At 42.1% G+C, this 18,876-nt stretch overlaps 1 long non-coding RNA gene across 1 annotated transcript; it reads left to right on the forward strand.

Annotated features, from left to right (window-relative positions):
* Positions 1–5,597: 5,597 nt before the first annotated feature.
* LOC110533022 lies at positions 5,598–15,634 on the forward strand. The gene is made up of 3 exons (XR_002474920.2): positions 5,598–5,681; positions 14,685–14,805; positions 14,954–15,634. It is a non-coding gene; the product is annotated as an uncharacterized LOC110533022 (long non-coding RNA).
* The last annotated feature ends 3,242 nt before the right edge of the window (positions 15,635–18,876 follow it).

Below are 18,876 nucleotides of genomic sequence, written 5' to 3' on the forward strand. Positions count from 1 at the left end.
TTATTATTTTTATTTATTCATATTGGCATTCTAACCAGCTTTCTCAAGCTCACATTACCTTGCACATTAAACTCATGGACAATATATGACCAGGTTTTCTTATCACAGCTGTGAGGTGAGAGAGAAACAACCAGAAACTATACTAATTTCACCATTAAGAGTGAGACAGACAAACAATGTAGCCACTGATGAACTTTGCTGTCATTGATGTCCTGCCACTGGACTGGGTATCCTTACTGTGGATAAGCACTTGCAGGTCCAGACAAAGACTAAAATGATACATGGCATCTGCAGTGGCAGAAAAAAGTATGTGAACCTTTTGGAATTACCTGGATTTCTGCATAAATTGGTCATCAAATTTGATCTGATCTTCATCTAAGTTGCAACAATAGACAAACAGTGTGCTTAAACTAATAACACACACATTATTGTTATTATTATTACATTATTATTTTTTTTTTTCTTGTCTTAATTGAATACATCATTTAATTATTCACAGTGCAGGTTGGAAAAAGTATGTGAACCCCTAGGCTAATGACTTCTCCAAAAGCTAATTGGGGTCAGGAGTCAGCTAACCTGAAGACCAATCAATGAGACAAGATTGGAGATGTTGGTTAGAGCTGCCTTTCCCTATAAAAAAACACTCACAAAATTTGGGTTTGCTATTCACAAGAAACATTGCCTGATGTGAACCATGCCTCAAAAGAGATCTCTAAGATTAAGAATTGTTGACTTGCATAAAGATGGAAAGGTTTACAAAAGTCAAAAGTATCTTGAAAAGCCTTGATGTTCATCGGTTCACGGTAACACAAATTATCTATAAATGGAGAAATGTCAGCACTGTTGCTACTCTCCCTAGGAGTGGCCGTCCTGCAAAGATGACTGCAAGAGCACAGTGCAGAATGCTCAATGAAGTTAAGAAGAATCCTAGAGTGTCAGCTAAAGACTTACAGAAATCTCTGGAACGTGCAAACATCTCTGTTGAAGAGTCTATGATACGTAAAACATGATAGGACACCACGGAAGAAGCCACTGCTGTCTAAAAAAAACATTGCTGCACGTCTGAAGTTTGCAAAAATGCATTGGATGTTCCACAGCGCTACTGGAAAAAATATTCTGTGGACAGATTAAACTACAGTTGAGTTGTTTGGAAGGAAGGAACACACAACAATATGTATGGAGGAGAATAAAAGGCACAGCACACCAACATCAAAACCTCATCCCAACTGTAAAGTATGGTGGATGGAGCATCGAGGTTTGGGGCTGCTTTGCTGCCTCAGGGCCTGGACAGCTTGCTATCATCGACAAAAATAAATAATTCCCAAGTTTATCAAGACATTTTGCAGGAGAATGTAAGGCTATCTGTCTGCCAATTGAAGCTCAACAGAAGTTGGGTGATGCAACAGGACAACGACCCAAAACACAGAAGTAAATCAACAACAGAATGGCTTCAACAGAAGAAAATGCTCCTTCTGGAGTGGCCCAGTCAGAGTCCTGACCTCAACCTGTTTGAGATGCTGACCTCAAGAGAACACCAGACATCCCAAGAATATTGCTGAACTGAAACAGTTTTGTAAAGAGGAATGGTCCAAAATTCCTCCTGACCGTTGTGCAGGTCTGATCCGCAATTACAGAAAAAGTTTGGTTGAGGTCATTGCTGCCAAAGGAGGGTCAATCCTCTTTTTCCCACCCTGCACTGTGAATGTTTACATGGTATGTTCAATAAAGACATGAAAACGTATAATTGTTTGTGTGTTATTAGTTTAAGCAGACTGTGTTTGTCTATTGTTGTCACCTAGATGAAGATCAGATCAAATTTTATGATTAATTTATGCAGAAATCCAGGTTCACATACTTTTTCTTGCCACTGTATGTGGATTTGGAGAGTCATTGTTGCCCTCCCAGCGACCCTATACTATCTCTGTATAGAGAGCTGTGTGCAAGCACACTCTCCCATGGACCAGCTCTTGCAGAGCACACAGGGAGAGAGATCTCTAATTTATACCCAGACATCCTGCACTTAATGACAGTGTGTTGAGAGATAAATTCTAGTCCTTTGAAGAAACAAGATAACCCTCTAAGACTACATTCTAACAGAGCCTCCATCCCTCTCTCTCTGCTTAGTGTGCACTGATTGGACCCCTTTTCCCTGCGGTAAATGTACATTTTCATTGTGTGGATAGATCTTGTTTAGAATACCAGGAGCGCTTTCTGGCCAATCCTTTACACAATATGTACGTAGAGACTCCAGACAGGAAGCCACACTGGGGAGGAGTGGAGAAAGTCATCAGTCCATTTACTTGTCCTAACTCTGTGGTCTAAAGGGTGGAACTGTACAAACAGAGAGGGGTGTGTGATGAAATACCTAATAACTCACAGCAGTTGAGAGTAACTGTTCTAAAGGAAGTGGAACATGTATCTGGTCCGTACGGCTGAATAAGAAAACCTGGCCAGAGAGAGTAGTTGGAGAGCCAGCCAGGGAGGGGAGAGCATTGAATCTGACCCTGACCGTGGGAGAGAAGACCCAACCGGCACATTCCTCTACCGCTTACAGCACCGCTCAGTTCATCCAAAGGACAGGAAGTGTGTTTGTGTCTGTGTGTGGTTACAGTATATGTAAGGGATAGATATCTACACGTTTCCCAGTTTTCGCAGGTTCATTCCACAGGCCTTATAATGCGCTAATATCTAAACACATTAAAGGAGTCAGCTTCTCCCTTGTGGACAATGTTTAAGTGTTTGCCACAGCTTATTCAGTGTAATAGCAAAATCATTCTTTCACAAAAATGAAATGAGCAGTTATTAATTATTACCTGACTTAGTACTATACAAAGCATATAGTAATTATCCATTATCCTATCAAACAATCCAGAGACTGGCAACGGGATGATGAAGTAAATGTTGACCCCCATGGCCATCAGAGAGATATCTTAATCCATGGTGAGGATGATATGATCAATTTTATACTCCCATTATGGTTGCATTTCAGCAGGCTACCTTGTGACGGTCACCAGCCAATGTGTCCTAGTGACCAGGCTTTCCTGTTGTCTGTAATACGTGTGTAATAAGTACGTTACTCACTTTTCCTTGGCCTTTGCTTGTTTGCTCATGCTAGAAGGCAGTGCATTGCTCTGACTAACACATACTGGGCATAAAAACATTCACTCTCTCCCTACATCATCTCCGGCTAGGCCCATGGGCAACATGAAGAATGTGCTGCCACATTTCTGGCATTTGGACCAGCATGTTATGGCCAGGGGAGTTGTCCTTGGTTTATGCATTAGTTAGCCAAGTCTTGGTTGACCTTGTATCATTGACCTGATATCCCACGGGTGACCACAGTTCCACTGTGACCCACAGGAGTCGACAGTCACAGACAGTCTACACAAAGAACACTGCTAGTAGTCTGCAGGTGTCTATAACAGTAGCACTGTGGAATGGACTGTTTATGGTCATAGTGTTGTTAATGCTGGTCCTTCGGAAACAAACTGACCTCGCACCTCCACACTATTTTTGACTTGAGAATCCATTGAACGTATGGCATGTATGAACCAAACACTTGGCTAAAGCAGCTAACGCGACATTGTCATTTAACAAAGCAGTTAACATATGAGACGAAATGCCTTGAATAAGCAATCAGTGGCTGATCGTATTATTTACAATAGAGGCCTAATTAGGAAACTCAAAGCACATTTAATTTTGTTTTTCTATGACAGATATGATGAGTGAGATAGATAGACTCAGTGGGAGAGGTCTATTTTGGCATTCATCTAACTGGCTGTGTGAAACCCTGACCCAGCCTCTTAGGCTGAACTCTGACCCTGTCACTGTAAATCACCCGCCTGTTTGGTTTGATTCAAAAGGTCTGGCTTGAAAAGCAGCTGCATCCCTTTTTTAAGCTTTCACATTGCTGTGCATGTACTTTTGTTTTTTTAACTGACCTGTGTCTGGTCTGGAACAACATAGAGGGGAGTTCAGCCACTTGATAAGAAATGTTTGTTAAACTGTCACGTCCAGCTGCATCCAGACAGTTGGTAGTTGAGGCATCAGAGAGAACCGCCTGGAAAAAACCTCAGAGACCACAGAACTCTAGATGACACAATAAATGACAAAACTGATGGCTAGGAATGTAATGATAGTGAGTTACAAGACAAGTTAGACGTGCTAAGTACGGAGGAAGGGGGAGGCATTGGGCAATCTTCACTCACTCTAAATATCCAGCTGAAATGCTGAATATAACCATAACCCTTTATCTATACAGGGGTTACTGATGAATGAAGAATCCATGTTGAATTAGAAGACAATTTACTTCAAGGTAACTATGAGTCATCACTGTCTTCCTTCAGGCTAATTGACATGGAGCCTTGTTTTTGACTCATACATGTCCTCCAGGGTATCTCTAATGATGCCCTCTCTATTATGACTCACCCATGGACAACCCAATCACATTTTAACAGCATGGAGTCTGCTGGTAATAAGGCGTCACTGTGACCCCAACCCTCCTCATGTACCCGAAACTAAATCTAATATGACCCATGGATCATATAGACTGCCAACCCTGCTGGTGGTCTCATCCCCACACACATTCATTGTCTGGCTCTCCCAGCATGCACTCTGTGGAGGCTGCCAGGGCAGGTCTCCTCCCTGACTCACCCTGGCCTCCTTCTCTCCTCTCCCCCACCCCTAGCTGTTCTCCTCCTTCTCTAATAGAACGATTGGACTGACAGTGTGCAGCTGCTTAAACAACACAACGGCTGAATGTCTTACTGGGATGCACTTCTTGGCATTTTATTTATAACTTGTTGCACAGGGGCAGTCCTAGTGGAGAGATACGGACAGCAACAGCTGGCAAGGAACAGAGAAAAAGCAGTACAGTGGGGGACCATTGGAGGGATGGAAGATATGTAATGGAAATAGAAAAGGATGGATAATATTTAGCTGAGCTCGTCAAGCAAATGACTAATTTTCTCATACCTGGACAGTTCTGGTGTTGGTTGTAATAGGTTATAGGGAAAGTGTAGCTCCCTCTAACGGGCTTACCGTTTGACCTTTTTTTAATGCTTTGGTACTATTTTCACATGTACTGTATGTGGTAAAATGCAGCACAAAACTCTAAACAGATAATCAAAAAGGTCATTTTTTTCACAACTCTAAGCACATTTTCAATTGACTAGGTACAACACACCAAATTACACAGTCATTTTTTTCACCAAACCTAATCAAATTCAGATAGAAATACCATTCATATAAAGAAATTGCCTTTTACAATGTAATGCTCATACTACTTTTCATATGATTATCTTCTCATTTGCTTAAATACACTTGACCATCACTTAATTAAACTGTGCTTAATGCTTAATCACATAACTGTTTTGGTAAACCTATAGATTTTCAACTGGCTTGTCTACTATATATGGATTTTGGGAAATACAAAAATAATATGTGTGTTTGTAAAGTATAAACATCTAAATGACATGTATCATATATGATAACCATACATAATGACTACTCGTTATCGCTAATTGATTTCACATAGTCGTGGCCACAATTGGTCACCATATAAGGGTATGTGTGAACATTGAAACAGGATAGACAGCAAGGAAGAGGAAGAAATCAAAGAGCTCGTGGACAAGGGGCTCGTCAGAGAGGTGGGCATGGGCCCCATCAAGGTGGTAAAAGAGGTGGGTATGAGCCCCATCAAAGAGGTGGGTATGGGCCCTGTCAAAGAGGTGGACATCATAGATGGAGGCATTCGGCAGGGAATTGTTGTGTCTAATGAAGTCAAATCAAATCAAATATTATTGGTCACATACACATAGTTAGCAGATGTTATTGCGAGTGTAGCGAAATGCTTGCGCTTCTAGTTCCGACAGTGCAGCAATATCTAACAAGTAATATCTAACAATTCCACAACAAATACCCAATACACACAAATCTAAGTAAAGGAATGGAATAAGAATATCTAAATATAAATATATGGATGAGCAATGACAGAGCGGCATAGGCTAAGATGCAAAAGATAGTATAGAATACAGTATATACAGTGGGGCAAAAAAGTATTGTCAGCCACCAATTGTGCAAGTTCTCCCACTTAAAAAGATGAGAGAGGCCTGTAATTTTCATCATAGGTACACTTCAACTATGACAGACAAAATGAGAAAGAAAATCCAGAAAATCAAATTGTAGGATTTTTAATGAATTTATTTGCAAATGATGGTGGAAAATAAGTATTTGGTCACCTACAAACAAGCAAGATTTCTGGCTCTCACAGACCTGTAACTTCTTCTTTAAGAGGCTCCTCTGTCCTCCACTCGTTACCTGTATTAATGGCACCTGTTTGAACTTGTTATCAGTATAAAAGACACCTGTCCACAACCTCAAACAGTCACACAGCATTCTTTTTATTATTTTTTTAATTTGACCCCTTTTTCTCCCTAATTTCATGGTATCCAATTGTTGTAGTAGCTACTATCTTGTCTCATCGCTACAACTCCTGTACGGGCTCGGGAGAGACGAAGGTTGAAAGTCATGTGTCCTCATATACACAACCTAACCAAGCCGCCCTGCCGCATCCAACCCGGAAGCCAGCCGCACCAATGTGTCGGAGGAAACACTGTGGCCCGCCACAGGAGTCGCTGGTGCGCGATGAGACAAGGACACCCCTACCAACCAAGCCCTCCCTAACCCGGACGACACTAGGCCAATTGTGCGTCGCCCCACGGACCTCCCGGTCGTGGCCGGTTACGACAAAGCCTGGGCGTGAACCCAGGGACTCTGATGGCACAACTGGCGCTGCAGTACAGCGCCCTTAACCACTGCGCCACCCGGGACGCTTGAATAGCATTCTTAAATAGGTATTCCTCTTGTCCAGATGGGATCGGGCAGTGTACAGTGTGATGGTGATTGCATTGTATGTGGACCTATTTGGGCAGTAATCAAATTGAAGTGGGTCTAGTGCAGGCCTGGGCAATTATTTTCCATGGAGGACCACATTAGAAAATATTTTTGCCATCGCGGGCCAGAACTGTGTTGACAGATATATCTACTGTAATCAAGTCCAGATATGCTACAATTTATTTTTTATTTTTTTTAAACATGCACAGAAATAAACTACATCCATGCTCTCCTTTTGGTAGGTATTTTCATTATTAAACATGCAATGAACTACACGGAGGGAAAAGTACACCATGGACAGAACTCTTGTTAACGGGTATTTACAAAAACACAAGAAAGAGAAAGAGCTCAACATCACATTTAAATTACTCAATCAGTGTGAGGAGTGAAGTCTCTGATGGGCATTGACTATAGCTGTGAAGTCAGGTATAGTTTCTGACGTCGCTATGCGAAGGATTGTTGAGAGGTGAGAGTCAGTAAGAGTTGATCTATGCCTTGACTTGTTATATTTCATCACTGAAAATGTCTGTGATGAACATGGGTTGACCCAAACAGTACAAATACACGTATCTTCTGAGCATGACTCCTAATCTTTGGAGAGTTTTGTTCATTGAGAGATGCATAGAACCTCGTCAGTGACATTGTTTTCAATAGTACTCCAATCACTGCATCAGACTGAATATCGATAAGTTCGAGTTGCAGGTCAGTGGGAGCGTTATCTACATTAAAGGTGAAAGGAGAGGAAATCAACAGCATGTCGTTTTCCAACACTTTGAAATCCTCAAAATGACAAGAAAACTCACCGTTCAAAGCACGCAGCATCGATGTATACTTCTCCCGCTGGTCATCTGACAGGGAACAGACTTGTAGTGTCGGAAGGTGGGTGAGATTGTTGGCTTCTACTTGGCGGGTCAGGAGGATTCATTTTCCCTTGAAAGCTTTGACAAGGCTGTACATCTGATGTGCAAAAGGGCCAAAAAACACCCTACATTCATTGTCTACTTTCCTTTATTTATTGTTGTTGTTGAAAAACAAATTTTTGCGCAATTTCTAGCTAGCTACTATTTGTAACTGAGATGTGTGTGTCAGTCACTGTCTGTCCTCTTGCAGTTGTTAATTATACGTGCCTTCAAAATAAATGTCCGACAAGCGGTGGGAGTTAAATCATTATACAAAGGCTAGTATTCATTGGGCTTTTAATATGAATAACAAATACTTTTTTCAAAACTTTACTATCGCAAATTCTTAATGTGATCTGAGCATGATTCCACGGGCCGTATTGAATCAGGTCGCATACGGTCCCCGGGCCGACCTTTGCCCAGGCCTAGTGACAGGTAAGGTGGAGGTGATATCCTTGACTAGTCTCTCAAAGCACTTCATGATGACAGAAGTGAGTGCTACGGGGCGATAGTAATTTAGTTCAGTTACCTTTGCATTCTTGGGTACAGGAATACCCAAGAATACGGGCAGGGCGCAGTGCGTGTTAACCAAGGTTGCCAGGTGCACGGTGTTTCCTCCGACACATTGGTGCGGCTGGCTTCCGGGTTGGATGCGCGCTGTGTTAAGAAGCGGTGCGGCTTGGTTGGGTTGTGTATCATAGGACGCATGACTTTCAACCTTTGTCTCTCCCGAGCCCGTACGGGAGTTGTAGCGATGAGACAAGATAGTAGCTACTAAACAATTGGATACCACGAAATTGGGGAGAAAAAGGGGTCACATTTTTAAAAAAGGTAAAAAAGAGCTAAATAGAAAAAATAGCATTGGCTCCCGAGTGGCGCAGTGGTCCATGGTTCTACATTTCAGTGCTTTAGGCGCCACTACAGATCTGGGTTTGATCCTGAGCTGTGTCGCAGGCTTGTGTCCAGGAGACCCATGAGACAGCACACAACTGTCCCAGTGTCGTCCAGGTTAGGGAAGACTTTGGCCGGCCGGGATGTCCTTGTCCCAATGCACTCTAGCGACTCCTGTGGCGGGCCGGTTGTATGCACGCTGACTCGGTCGCCAGTTGTGCAGTGTTTCCTCCAACACATTGGAGCGGCTGACTTTTGGGTTAAGCGACCAGTGTGTCAATAAGCAGTGCTGTTTGGCAGGGTTGTGTTTTGGAGGATGCGTGTCTCTCGACCTTCGCCTCTCTTGAGGCCATACGGGTGTTGCAGCAGTGGGACAAGACTGTAACTACCAATTGGGGGGAAAAGGGATAAAAACGTACACCCCTAGAAAATATATTATTGTGTTTTGGTGATTAAACTAATGTTCTCATTACATTTCACAATAAACGTACACTACCGTTCAAAAGTTTGGGGTCACTTAGAAACGTCCTTGTTTTTGAAAGAAAAACATTTTTTGTCCATTAAAATAGCATAAAATTGATCGGAAATACAGTGTAGACATTGTTAATGTTGTAAATGACTATTGTAGCTAGAAATGGCTGATTTTACATGGAATATCTACATTTTTTATAGCCATATCTCAGACTGGCCAATAAAAAGAGAAGATTAAGATAGGCAAAAGGTAGCTTAGTAGTTAGAGCGTTGGGCTAGGAACCAAGTGGTTGCTAGATTGAATCCCCGAGCTGACAAGGTAAAAATCTGTCCTACCCCTGAACAAGGCAATTAACCCACTTTTCCTAGGCTGTGACTGTAAATAAGAATTTGTTCCTAACTGATCTGCCTAGTTAAATAAAGGTTAAAAAAATAACACAGACACTGGACAGAGGAACTCGACCTAGAAGGCCAGCATCCCGGATTCGCCTATTGACGTTGAGAAGGGTGTTTTGCGGGTACTATTTAATGAAGCTGCCAGTTAAGGACTTGTGAGGCGTCTGTTTCTCAAACTAGACACTCTAATGTCCTTGTCCTCTTGCTCAGTTGTGCACCGGGGCCTCCCACTCCTCTTTCCATTCTGGTTAGTGCCAGTTTGCGCTGTTCTGTGAAGGGAGTAGTACACAGCGTTGTACAATATCTTCAGCTTCTTGGAAATTTCTCACATGGAATAGCCTTCATTCTCAGAACAAGAATAGACTGACGAGTTTCAGAAGACTGTAATCCAACCCACAAATGCTGATGCTCCAGATACTCAACTAGTCTAAAGAAGGCCAGTTTTATTGCTTATTGCAACAGTTTTCAGCTGTGCTAACGTAATTGAAAAATTGTTTTCCAATGATCAATTAGCCTTTTAAAATGATAAACTTTGATTCGCAAGCACAACGTGCCATTGGAACACAGGAGCGATGATTGCTGATAATGGGACCCATGTACGCCTATGTAGATATTCCATAAAAAAATCTGCCATTTCCAGCTACAATAGTCATTTACAACATTAACAATGTCTACATTGTATTTAGGATACATTTGATGTTATTTTAATGGACAAAATATTTGCTTTTCTTTCAAAAACAAGGATATTTCTAAGTGACCCCAAACTTTTGAACGGTAGTGTATATTTTCAATCAGTGGTTGTGTGGTGAGAGATGTTTACAATTGAAATGAATGCACAATGACAGGTTTTGAATGAAAGACTGGCTGCGATACAAGTGTGACCAGTTTGAAGTTTTGTACTAAGAGCTGTGAAAATGTACCACATACTTGTGAAAATGGTTCCAAAGCGATTAAGAGAAACGGTAATCCACTCAGGGATATATTCTAATGCGGGAAGCAACCGATCAGATGGTAAATTATGTAAGTAAATAATGAGTAAAAACTGGTGACCAACAAATGGTAGATGGTGGAAATGCGTTCTGACAGTGTAAATAGCATAATGCTAAATCCCAGTGAACTCGAGTCAATTGACTTGGACTAAAGTTAGACTCGAATCACAAATATGATGACTTGCAACTCGACTTTGACTTTAACACCAATGACTCGTGACTTGACTTGGACCTTATGACTCGACCTGACTTGATACCCTCCCCAAGGCCAAATAAAAAATGATGCTATTAAAAAGTGTGCAGCGCATCAACTCTTCATTTAACGGATTACAGTTTGAATCGGACAGCAGCCAATCAAATTGTGCCAGCGGAGAAAAAGTTGTGTGTGGCAATGCAGAGGAACGTCGGCGGGTGAATTCAGATTGAGCCATTGGAAAGATGATACCCAAAATTATTATTTTCAGATATACAGACAATGTTGTAGTCAACAAAAAAACAGATTGCAACTTGCCAAACATGAGGGAAGAAAATTACAGATGGAGGCGCAACAACTTACAACTTTGTTCGACAGTTGAAGCTGCACAAAGAACGGTAAATCGTGGCAAATATAGCCGACAGCTATATATAACTTTGCTAGTATAGCATGTAGGCTAACAGAATGTTAAATCAATGAGCCTCCAAACAGTCAGTCAGTGCAGGAACGTGATCATTACACCCAAGATTGAGACCAGGCAAGATTGTGCTACTGCCCCGCTCAATTATTTTTTTTATATGCTTACAGATTTGAACAATACCAGATGAACAAAAGTGTCACAAGTGAACCACAACAGTCTCCAATCTCACAGTTCATGGAGACCCGTGTAGGGCAGTACAGCATGAAACATCCACAGCAGAAAGCTATCAACAATGCAATACTGTCCGACCTGGTTATCGATTGCAACTCTGTCTGTTGTGGAAAACAAGAGTTTTAGTCCCTTTCTGTTAGTGGTTGACAGTAAGTACAGCCCAGTGTGTCGTAGAACATTGACATCAAAAGTAGAGAACCTCGCTACAGAGAGACGTTGAAAACCGAAAACTCAGTTGAGCAACACAGACCATGTTTCAGTCACAGTGGACATTTGGAACCAACCGAAAGATGAGGGGGTTCCTTGGTGTCACTGTGCACTGTATGGAGAAAGATGGAGAGAGGATACAGCGCAAGTCCAATCTCTTGGCCTGTGACCGCTTCAAAGGCCCACACAAGGCCAAAATAATCTGTGAGCAATTTGAGGCCATATGTGGTGAGTACAGCATTAAAGATGAATTGGACTATATCATTAGTGACAATGCTGCAAACATGAGAAAAGCATTCACAGTGTGAACAAGAACAAGAAGATGAAGTACATGACGAAGATCACCTTGATGACCCAGAGCTCTGGAATGGCCAAACCCTGGAAGACCAGCAAACAGTGGATGCTGCTATTGCAAAAAAACAGCGCTTACAAGTGTTTTGCCCACATTCTCCAGCTGGTGGTGGGAGATGGCTTGAAAGAAACAAAAGTGATGACTCCTTCTCTTTCAAAGTTATCAAAAATCAGCTCACTGCTGCATATAAGCACAACATTGAAAGAGGTGTTTGAGGCTGAATTTGGGGAAAGAGGCATCCCTGCTGCTGTCAACACAACATGGAACTCCACACTGAGACAAGTGAAGGCAGTTATCCCATGTGACCCTCGAAAGCTCAGTCATGTTCTAGAAAAAGCTGGGCACAAGGAGTTGTTGTTCACAGTACGGGAGTAGAATAAGTTGAAGGAGTTGGAGAAGCAAGAGGTATGACACAGGGGGAGAAGATAGTCACAATCAGTTCTGTTGTTCCCTCGGTCCTGTCCCTGAATCACCACCTGGAGTAGCGGAAGCCTCAAGTCCATTTCCTGAGCGGCCTGGTCAGAAGTCTCCAGGCATCCCCGAACAAAATATTTATGGAATCTTCATCAATGTGAAAATGGCCAGGACATTAGATGGAATCACTGCCCCCTTTTCAGATCAAATCAAAATCAAATCAAATTGATTTATATAGCCCTCCATAAATCAGCTGATATCTCAAAGTGCTGTACAGCCTAAAACCCAGCCTAAAACCCCAAACAGCAAGCAATGTAGGTGTAGAAGCACGGTGGCTAGGAAAAACTCCATAGAAAGGCCAAAACCTAGGAAGAAACCTAGAGAGGAACCAGGCTATGAGGGGTGGCCAGTCCTCTTCTGGCTGTGCCGGGTGGAGATTATAACAGAACATGGCCAAGATGTTCAAATGTTCATAAATGACCAGCATGGTCAAATAATAATAATCACAGTAGTTGTCGAGGGTGCAGCAAGTCAGCATCTCAGGAGTAAATGTCAGTTGGCTTTTCATAGCCGATCAGTAAGAGTATCTCTACCACTCCTGCTGTCTCTAGAGAGTTGAAAACAGCAGGTAGCACGTCCGGTGAACAGGTCAGGATTCCATAACCGCAGGCAGAACAGTTGAAACTGGAGCAGCAGCATAGCCTGGTGGACTGGGGACAGCAAGGAGTCATCATGCCAGGTCGTCCTGAGGCATGGTCCTAGGGCTCAGGCCCTCCGAGAGAAAGAGAGAATTAGATAGAGCATACTTAAATTCACACAGGACACCGGATAAGACAGTAGAAGTACTCCAGAAATAACAAAGTGACCCTAGCCCCCGACACATAAACTACTGCAGCATAAATACTGGAAGCTGAGACAGGAGGGGTCAGGAGACACTGTGGCCCCATCCAAATATACCCCCGGACAGGGCCAAACAGGAAGGATATAACCCCACCCACTTTGCCAAAGCACAGCCCCCACACCACTAGAGGGATATCTTCAACCACCAACTTATTATCCTGAGACAAGGCCGAGTATAGCCCACAAAGATCTCTGCCAACCCAGACAGGAAGATCCCGTCAGTGACTCAATCCACTCAAGTGACGCACCCCTCCTAGGGACGGCATGAAAGAGCACCAGTAAGCCAGTGACTCATTCCCTGTAATAGGGTTAGAGGCAGAGAATCCCAGTGGAGAGAGGGGAACCGGCCAGGCAGAGACAGCAAGGGCGGTTTGTTGCTCCAGAGCCTTTCCGTTCACCTTCACACTCCTGGGCCAGACTACACTCAATCATATGACCCACTGAAGAGATGAGTCTTCAGTAAAGACTTAAAGGTTGAGACCGAGTCTGCGTCTCTCACATGGGTAGGCAGACCATTCCATAAAAATGGAGCTCTATAGGAGAAAGCCCTGCCTCCAGCTGTTTGCTTAGAAATTCTAGGGACAATTAGGAGGCCTGCGTCTTGTGACCGTAGCGTACGTGTAGGTATGTACGGCAGGACCAAATCAGAAAGATAAGTAGGAGCAAGTCCATGTAATGCTTTGTAGGTTAGCAGTGCAACCTTGAAATCAGCCCTAGCCTCAACAGGAAGACAGTGTAGGGAGGCTAGCACCTGAGTAATATGATCAATTTTTTTGGTTCTAGTCAGGATTCTAGCAGCCGTATTTAGCACTAACTGAAGTTTATTTAGTGCTTTATCCGGGTAGCCGGAAAGTAGAGCATTGCAGTAGTCTAACCTAGAAGTAATAAAAGCATGGATACATTTTTCTGCATCATTATTGGACAGAAAGTTTCTGAATTTTGCAATGTTACGTAGATGGAAAAAAGCTGTCCTTGAAACAGTCTTGATATGATCGTCAAAAGAGAGATCAGGGTCCAGAGTAACGCCGAGGTCCTTCACAGTTTTATTTGAGACTGTACAACCATCAAGATTAATTGTCAGATTCAACAGAAGATCTCTTTGTTCCTTGGGACCTAAAACAAGCATCTCTGTTTTGTCCGAGTTTAAAAGTAGAACGTTTGCAGCCATCCACTTCCTCATGCCTGAAACACAGCCTTCTAGCGAGGGCAATTTTTGGGCTTCACCAGGTTTCATTGAAATGTACAGCTGTGTGTCATCCGCATAGCAGTGAAAGTTAACATTATGTTTTCGAATGACATCCCCAAGAGGTAAAATATATAGTGAAAACAATAGTGGTCCTAAAACGGAACCTTGAGGAACACCAACATTTACAGTTGATTTGTCAGAGGACAAACCATTCACAGAGACAAACTGATATCTTAACAGATAACAGATCCAGTCTACCTCAAAGCAGCTGCCTTGGATCCGGATTTTTCTCTGATGTGGGTGGAGCACCATGTGCTGGTCAAGGAGGAGGTCAAGGAGGAGGTGGCACAAAGAGTGAAAGGTAAATATTATTGAGTTGAATGTAACTTTTTCTCATAATTTAATCCAATTGACTGCAACAATAATACTTTTTCATTGTAATCCACTGCATCACCAATACTCTAATACCGTCATTTTTGTTTCTGCTATGCTTTTACATGTTTTGCCAGAACTGATTCTGCAAGATGCTACAGGGACTGAGCAAGCTGTGCCTCTTGTTGATGAGGAAGAGTGAGAGGACCATAGTCTTGGACAAGAAGAAGGGCTGTTTGCAGCATGCTGTAAGAGGCAGAAGAAAGCTGTTGGGACCACTCCAGCACTACAGCTAAGTCACTACCTTGACAAATGCGAAGGACAGAATGCCCTCTTGTTCTGGGCAATGAACAGGAAGGCTCTTCCTTCACTGTCCCGAGTGGCCATCAGGGTCTTGGCAGTGCCTGCCTCCAGTGTTCCGGTGGAGCATGTCTTCATCCATGGTGGCATCATACTGCGGCCTCATCGTGCACAAATGACTGACAGACTTTTATCGAATTTGGTCTTTTGCAAATGCAATGCATCATAGGGCCCTGAGATAAGAGAAAAAATTCAACTGTTTATGCATTATACACACACACATGTAGTCTCCATGTTCAGGTTTTATCTCCCGTCTTTGGGATCTATATTTTTTTCTCAGACATTCATTGTTCAAATTGTAGGCCTCAGTTCAGTGTCAGTTGTTTAGATGTACCTTTAAATAAATGATTGTAACTTTATGGCAGGATTTTAGGTGTCTAGAGTATATCTGGAGAGAGAGATAGAGGGAGAGAGAGCACTACAATATTTTGTTTTTGTTGTCATATTGATGTCTTTCTCATGGCTACCCATGTATTTCCATGGAAATATAAAGTTTATTTGGAAAGTAATAAATATATATATATTTAAAAGCATTCATGATTTGCGTAAATTTAATATACTATTACTCTTTTAAATATGAAATGGTATTACATTTGGTGAAGAGCACATTATGACTTGTTTAGTACTCGAAACTCAAAGTTTAGGACTGGAGACTTGACTTGATACTTGACGGTCTTGACTTGAGACTTGACTAGGACTTGCCTGTCTTCAAATGGGACTTGACTTGGGAATTGAGTGCTAAGACTTGAGACTTATTTGTGACTTGTAAAACAATGACTTGGTCCCACCTCTGCTAAATACCAACACCAACGAAAAATTCAGGGAAAGTCTTCAAAGTTGACTTCAGTAACTGATCGAGCCAACTTGCTATTTAACATCAGAAATGTAAAAAACACATTTACTGTTATGTGGTAGTGCTCAGCACAGTTTCCTTAGCCTGGAGCTGTCAGAGCAGCACCAGTGTCAAAATAAACACCAGACCTCATCTCCTTACATAACGAAGAGTGTGTGGGAATAATTTAATTACCAAAGAACTTGCAGGCTGTAATGAGATATTTCATATTCACTGAAAGTCCTATTTCTTACAGTGAAATCCCACCTGACCATGTACATAACAGTGTGTGTACTTTATTTTATAGGCCTATGTAAAGGCGATGATCGTCAATATCTATATGTTCTAGTCTTTAGACATGGATGTGATGCTGTGTCCAATAGACTCATTCATTGCCATTTCTGCACCCCTTTACAAAGGAGACATGGGAGTTGTAGACTAGACAGTTTGTACAAGAGTACATTTTGAACCTGAGAAAATGTAATAAGGCCCCTAGTGTTCAATGTGACTCCTTTATGTGACAAACAAACATGCCTTTATTTGCCACTGTGCAAAACTCAAACAGTAAACATTTAAGTTTGAAAGCAGACTCTGTCCTGAGTATGCTATACAGCTCCTGCCCACAACTGATCATCACAGAAACTTTGCCAAACTAAATACAACCACATACAGAACTTTTTCTGGACCAGTAGCCTGCAATAGGCTGAGTACTTTATGCCTGTAGCCTATAATAGCACATTAGTACAGTATTTAACCCTACACTGATATGCTTTTATTAATCTGACCAACATTTTGAATGATTGAATGATCAATTCGGAAGAAAAATGTCAGAGTGAGACACTTACCTGTCCTATCTGTGTCTATGTCACTCATTTAATATTCTAACAACCAATCCCAAAGGTTATTGATTTGGAAGAAACCCTTAATGCAACCTTGTCGACGGGTAGACACATCTCTGCCGGTGCTCAGTAGGCTGCATTCCGATTTAGGCCTGTTTCACACTGTGTCTGTGCTGCGGGAATGCGTGCAGTTGCAGCAGCAAGTGCGAAAGGTCTCCGAGGCTCTTCAGTTATGACTGTCTGACAGGTCCTTTTGCTCAGATCAATAATGGTGCCCACCCCTCTGGTGCCATGATGTCTCCACTGTATCTTTCATATTTTTTTGGTGAGATCTGTTGAAATCAACCTTGAAACCTACAGCTGTGGAATGTGACTAGTGTTCTTCTGCTGAATTCACAGCTTTTCAAACAAACAAAAAACTCTTACGCACATGGCAGCATAGCAAGAGTGGGTTATTCATGGAACAGGATATGAGTGTGGGAACTCAGTGATTCCGAATGTTGCAGTCTTTCTTCAAGAAGATTATTTACATGAACCTAGGTCACTCCATTCTAAACAAGGGCATTCTGTTCTGTCTCTCCCATAAATAAATAAATCACTGCCAAACATGGATTGGTTCGTAGTCCTAATTTAACAACACATTATCTCTCTTCTCTTGAAGCTTTCCTTTCCTTTTCCTGGTCCTGTGTAGCTCAGTTGGTAGCGCATGGCGCTTGCAATGTTAAAGTTGTGGGTTTGATTCCCACAGTGGACCAGTGTAAAAATGTATGCACTCACTACTGTAAGTTGCTCTGGATAAGAGCATGTGCTAAAATGTAAATGTCTGTTTTTATTGATTCAATTAGTATAGGTCTACATGAAGGCCTACTGTACGCATCCAATTGAAATAGGTAGTCGGAAAGGTTATCATCTTATACCAAAAAATAGGATATGATTGAGGACATACAGTTGAAGTCGGAAGTTTACGTACACCTTAGCCAAATACATTTAAACTCAGTTTTTCACAATTCCTGACATTTAATCCTAGTAAAAATTCCCTTTCTTAGGTCAGTTAAGATCACCACTTTTTTCTTAGAATGTGAAATGTCAGGATAATAGTAGAGAGAACGATTAATTTCAGCTTTTATTTCTTTCACCACATTCACAGTGGGTCAGAAGTTTACATACACTCAATTAGTATTTGGTAGAATTGCCTTTAACTTGTTTAACATGGGCCAAACCTTTCGGAAAGCCTTCCACAAGCTTCCCACAATAAGTTGAGTGAATTTTGGTCCATTCCTCCTGACAGAGCTGGTGTAACTGAGTCAGTTTTGTAAGCCTCCTTGCTCGCACACTCTTTTTCAGTTCTGCCCACAAATTTTCTATGGGATTGAGGTCAGGGCTTTGTGATGGCCACTCCAATACCTTGAATTTGTCCTTAAGCCATTTTTCCACAACTTTGGAAGTATGCTTGGGGTCATTGTCCATTTAGAAGACCCATTTTCAACCAAGCTTTAACTTCCTGACTGATGTCTTGAGATGTTGCTTCAATATATCCACATAATTTCCCTCCTCATGATGCCATCTATTTTGTGAAGTGCACCAGTCCCTCCTGCAGCAAAGCACCCCCACAACATGATGCTGCCACCCCCATATGCTTCACGGTTGGGATGGTGTTCTTCGGCTTGCAAGCCTCCCCCTTTTTCCTCCAAACATAACAATGGTCATTATGGCCAAACAGTTCTATTTTTGTTTCATCAGACCAGAGGACATTTCTCCAAAAAGTACGAACTTTGTCCCCATGTGCAGTTGCAAACAGTAGTCTGGCTTTTTTATGGCAGTTTTGGAGCAGTGGCTTCTTCCTTGCTGAGCAGCCTTTCAGGTTATGTCGATATCGGACTCGTTTTACTGTGGATATAGATACTTTCTACCTGTTTCTTCCAGCATCTTCACAAGGTCCTTTGCTGTTGTTCTGTGATTGATTTGCACTTCGGCTTGCATGCCTCTCCCTTTTTGCACAAAGTAAGTTCATCTCTAGGCGACAGAAAAC

This window comes from Oncorhynchus mykiss, chromosome 9, assembly GCF_013265735.2.
Source record: "Oncorhynchus mykiss isolate Arlee chromosome 9, USDA_OmykA_1.1, whole genome shotgun sequence".
In the NCBI taxonomy this organism is placed as follows: domain Eukaryota; kingdom Metazoa; phylum Chordata; class Actinopteri; order Salmoniformes; family Salmonidae; genus Oncorhynchus; species Oncorhynchus mykiss.